Raw genomic sequence first — 6,030 nt, forward strand, 5'->3', positions numbered from 1 at the left:
AACCTTTCCCATCGTCGTAAACTTGCTCGCTTAACTCTTTTTCACAAAATTTACCATCCACTGTTGCTTCATGACGATTTATTTCGCTCAACCTCAGCCGTCTTTTCACACCGTGACCACCCTTTCAAGATCAAACGTATCACACGCCGCAATTACACTTTTGCTAAATCGTTCATGCCCAAAACCATTATTGAGTGGAACCGACTGCCTCCTAGAATCACAATTGAAATGAATGAGCCAAATTTTCATGAACTTATAAAAAAAAGAAAGCGATGCGTAGCTTTTCTTATGGTTCTGAACCGTTCACCGCGATATGTTGTATTTCGTTTTTCGCACTGTTTATTGTGTTGCGTTATTTCATTGTTCCACAGAGTGTTGTTGTTCCGCCACATTTTGATTCTTGTTGCGTATTCATTTATCGCGCTTCTCTAGTTTGCCATGTAATTTTTGCCACCTCCCTGTGTAATACCCGCGTTATGAGGGCCTTTACGGGTTTCTTAAAATAAATCTTGCCAAACCTTTCTATCACTAAATTTGCTCATACCTTGTCTTACATTCTTGACGAATTTATTGCTCGGAATTTTGAGAATGGCAGCCCACAAACAAATGTCATGAAACAAAACACCGACAGCGCTTGCCTTTCATGTTAAATGTTCTCAGACTTATATATTAAAAGTGCGAAACAATAACAGAATACTGAAATGATTTTTTTTTTTGGCGCTGTTGGTGCATTACCTTTGGGATCGGCCCACGCAAGAGGCCGCGTTTCTACCAGAAAGGTCGCTTTCGTGCGTAGCTTTCGCCACCGGCATTTTCCGGTAAACGTTACAGTTACATAAACTGTAGTGCCCGAGAAGCGTCAGATGCAAACAGGGATCTTCAGCTCGGGGGCTACTATCTGAATACATGGGAAATGAGAAATCGTTTTTCTCGGCAACAACTTCACCAAATTTGATGAGGTTTGTTGCATTTATTTATTTATTTATTTATTTATTTATTTATTTATTTATTTATTTATTTATTAGTTTAGTACATACTGCAGACCTTTCGGTCCAGGCAGAGGGGCAATGGAATGCATACAAACAAAAGAGAACAAATTAGGAACAAGCAAGTACAAATTTATACAATTTTTTGTCACACTGTGTCTGTAAGAAAAAGTTAAAATGTTGTGACTGTTCATTGAGAGTTCTTGATTTAGGTTGTCATTTTTTAAAATAAAGATAAAGATAGTAAGTTCTCAGAAAACGAAGCTATGAAGTCTGCAACACTAACTCCGCAATTAAAAATTATATCACAATTCTGTAAACGGTACCTAATATTACATTTAAAGCGGACAAAATTGATATATAAAGTATGACAATTTACAATAGGCAGTGAGGCACTGGAAGTCGTAAGGGAATACACCTACTTAGGGCAGGTAGTGACGGCGGATCCGGATCATGAGACGGAAATAATCAGAAGAATAAGAATGGGCTGGAGTGCGTTTGGCAGGCATTCCCAAATCATGAACAGCAGGTTGCCGTTATCCCTCAAGAGAAAAGTATATAATAGCTGTGTCTTACCAGTACTAACCTACGGGGCAGAAACCTGGAGGCTTACGAAAAGGGTTCTACTCAAATTGAGGACGACACAACGAGCTATGGAAAGAAGAATGATAGGTGTAACGTTAAGGGATAAGAAAAGAGCAGATTGGGTGAGGGAACAAACGCGAGTTAATGACATCTTAGTTGAAATCAAGAAAAAGAAATGGGCATGGGCAGGACATGTAATGAGGAGGGAAGATAACCGATGGTCATTAAGGGTTACGGACTGGATCCCAAGGGAAGGGAAGCGTAGCAGGGGGCGGCAGAAAGTTAGGTGGGCGGATGAGATTAAGAAGTTTGCAGGGACGGCATGGCCACAATTAGTACATGACCGGGGTTGTTGGAGAAGTATGGGAGAGGCCTTTGCCCTGCAGTGGGCGTAACCAGGCTGATGATGATGATGATGATGATGATGATGTATGACTTTCGAATTGACTACTAATTTGTGAGAACTTTTGCAAAACCCTTGTAAACATTTCACGAATCCACGTAAGATATAAATTGACATATCAAATTTGTCCGCTTTCGATGCTACAATAGCAGTTCGCAGAACTGCGATACCTTTTTTATATGTGCAAGCTGCGAATTTGTAAAATTCGTGCTTCTATTTTTCTCAAACGTACCACTTTTTGAAAATTCCATTAAAAATTTAGGCCCTATACTGAAATTTCGCTTCCAACAGTCACTAGATTTTAACTTTCTCTCTAAAATGCAACAAATGTCATTAAAATCGGCCCAATGGTTATCTCAGAAAAGCGTTTCTGCGTTTTACATATGTTTGCATAGGTGGCATCGGAATTGGCTAAGCTTAAGCATCCTCCAAGTCCTTTTTGTACTCAGCAGCCCCACAGCAGGCTTCTCTGTGTATACACCCATAAAGCGTGAAAGTAAGGTTTCAAAGCGGCCTGACGAGAACGGTTTTCTCTCTGATCAATTCTTTTATTTTGGTTTCAGTTGTTCTTTATAGCTTATAAAGCTACCAATCATATGCATTAATACTATCATAACGATTAAATGTCTTAACTTCGCATATTACGGATTGTTCAGCAGATACAAGCCATTACAATTTTCGCGTGACCGACAAATTTTGCTGAGGTACTCGCCACAGAATGATTACGTAATAAAAAAAAAGGCAGTTTCGCCCGAAGGGAGAAGCAGTGGGAGCGATAGCAAGGATTACCGTTGCTCCATTTGGCTGCTCCCGATTTCCTTAGACGGTGTTCTAACAATAAACGAGAGCGACATTTTGGAGCGAAGCAGCAAGCGAGGCAACTGCTGTTGAGCCGTAGAAACAGTACCCAGGTAGCTACCAGGCATCTCACAACGCTGGCTTGATAAAGCATTGCAGACGTCGCACCTCGATGATGCACAGGTTAGAGGCCGAAGAAAAAGAGTCGACGCTTGTAGCTTGAAGTTTACTGCGGGTATCGCTCAGCTCCACTGCGTTAACCACGGTGGGGTCACGAGTGCGCTGAAAACGTTAGGACAGGCGTTCTAGCACGGCCAATGTGGCGCATGCACAACACATCTGCTGAGCAGAAACGCTAGTGTGCGCACAACGTAGACGTCTGCAGCAGAAAGCAGAATGCTGCCCTGGCTCTGCTGCAGAGTCGATTGAGCGGAGCGTTGGTGGAGGTTGGTGGAGGTTTCACTTGGCTTCGCCGTCTTTGCAGCCAAACGCACTGCGCGTCCTTGGAGACCTTCTAACCCATAGAGTTTCTCACTACATTACCTAGAGGGAAATCTGGCGCTGCTGCGCTGTGGTATGCATGGGAATTCCGGTATATTGTGGATTCGGATTGGCATCGTTCTCGTAGAGACAGGACACCTTGAAGACGCGCTTGGCAAGTACCGTTCCGTCTGTCACAATGATTCATTTTCTACTAGAACAGCACGTGAAAAGCTGTTTTAGCTTTATTATTACGCGAAAACATGTTTTGTTTAACTATGAGAACCTGTTATAGCGTGTACGATTATATGTTACGTAAAACGTATCAGCGAGCCGCTAAAGTTGGAAGACAGACGACAAGGTTCGCGCTCGCTTTGAAACAGTTGGTCGTCTGTTCTTGCTTTTCTTCGCTTGGTCATGAATTGTGGGTGAGTAAAGATGTAATATGCGTGAATGGAAACATTTTATGAAGATTTTACTTTGAGAACGCGTTATTTGCGTAGCCATATCCACGTTTCAGACGAAGCCTCTTACAACACCAGTCAACACGAGCCTAGCAGACACATATACCGTCATTCCCATGACGGCACGGTGCACCCTTAAGAAACTCCCATAGACGGTGGCGCCAGATTTCCCTCTAGGTGTTATAGTGAGAAACTCTATGTTCTAGCCCTCCACACGCGGGCCGCGCATGCGTTGTCGATGGCAGAGCAGCGTAACGGCGGCGGCGTCAACGGGCGACGGTGCGAGTGGGCCTGTATAATTGCTATCAAAATAAAATAATAAAAAAGTCGCAATTCCGCCCGGAAGGCGAAGCATCGATTGCGATGACAAATTAGTGGACAGCTATACGAAGTAAGGATAGTAGCTTTATCGCCCGTTAAGACTTGTAAAGATAGGCATACTAACTGTCACGATCCGCCCGGGTTCGTGAACAAGGGAGGGCTCGAGGCTCCCTCCGTTAGACGGACACTCCGCAGCATGGTGGTGACGAACGATGACTGACCGCCGAGCAGCTGTGCTCGCCGGTGTTTATTGGTGCGGTGACCGATGTTGCTTACCGAGCCTGGCAGGCCACCAAGCCTGTCGGGCCAACGAAGATTATACGCGAGGGGGTGGCGTCACATGCTTGTCACACTAACTAACTTAAAAAAGCATGCATCAAGTTAAGTTGCTGGCATACACCACAGAACTCTAAGTGTCGTTTACACAGCCTCGACCCATCACTGAACCTTACATTACCAGCGAACCTTCCACGACGTGACGCAACACTGCTGTGTCGGCTGTGGGTAGGAGTAGCATTCACCAACTTCTACAGCTATCGTATTGGAATGGCGGATTCACCAATGTGCGCTAAGTGCAAGTGTGAAGAGACCATCAGTCACCTTCTGTGCCACTGTTCTCACTTCGATAATCAGCGTGCGACTCTCCAATGTGTGCCTTGAATAGACTGGATGACAGGCCATTTACGGAAGCGAAGATCTTGGGAGCGTGGCCTCACAGCTCATTGGCCCAGAAAGCGGTTCGAGCGCTTTGTCGCTACCTGAGGGCAACAGACTTGAGTGCCCGACTATAGACATCCTACACCTAAGTTCTCTCTCTCTTTCACTCCCCATTCCCCTCCCCACGTGTAGGGTAGCAAACTGGACTCAGTCTGGTTAACCTCCCTGCCTTTCCGTCTTCCCTTCTCTCTCTCTCTCTTCTCTCTTAAAAAGCATGGTGCCACGCGCGCACAAGCAAACATGAACACGTATCTCTTGATGACCGCGGAAACTCGCTGTTATAACGCTGGAGTGAGTGAGCGGCAGCAGCGGCGAGCGAACTGACCTTCGTGCTGCGTCTCGCGTCAACGCTAAGTCGCGGAAACACAGCGCGCGGCGGACTCTGTCCTCGTCGCAGTGGCTTTCAGGATACAGAGGCCCGGGCGGGCATGCGCGGCTGCTCGGGTCGCCCGGAGTAGAACGCTCCCCTCCCTATCCTCCTCCCCCCCGTATCCTTGCGTGCGACGGAAGACGGCGCGCTTCCTACACGCTTCTTTTCCTTGTGTGTACGAGATTGAGCCACGATCGCCGGCTCACCCTCGCACGCTTTAACTCACACTTGCAGCTTATGGCACGCGGCTACGATTTTATCGCGCTTGGACTTTATACGGAACGTCACGGCGACAGCAACGCCGACGGCATAAATCCGCCAGAATCGTCCATATAACTGCTATGGTAAAAATAAATAAACGAAAAGTATACGTAACTTTTCACAAGAAGTTCTTTGTGTGTGCTTCTCCTTGTACCGAACATTCAAAGGAGAAGCACACATTACAGGGGAATACGAAAATACGTTACTGTGAAAGCAGCGCGCAGTAAAATGTTACTATTGCGTAAAACCATGCAAACTGCACCAACCTTGCCTCTCCTCCATCACCAAGTTCTTTCGAAAGATTAGTGGCTTTTACACTTACGCGAACAGTATTCTTCTTTTTCGAGATATAGTTCATCTTGTAATGCGCTGAGTACAACCCAGTAAAACAAATAACACGACAGGGCGCATCAGACGAGCATTGTTAGTGTTATTAGTTTTACTCAGTGGTACGCAACGCATTACAAGATGAGCGAACACTAACTATGCCAATTTCTAGTTTTGCTAAAAAGATTTTTCGCGAAGAAAATTTTCTCGGAAAGAGCAAAATTCGAAATTAAATAAAGCATTGCCAAAAACACGCCGTGAAGCTATTACTATGGAAATTACTTTGCTATAACTTAAATTTATCCCCTTCCCATCTAA

This window comes from Dermacentor variabilis, chromosome 5 (genome assembly GCF_050947875.1).
Source record: "Dermacentor variabilis isolate Ectoservices chromosome 5, ASM5094787v1, whole genome shotgun sequence".
In the NCBI taxonomy this organism is placed as follows: domain Eukaryota; kingdom Metazoa; phylum Arthropoda; class Arachnida; order Ixodida; family Ixodidae; genus Dermacentor; species Dermacentor variabilis.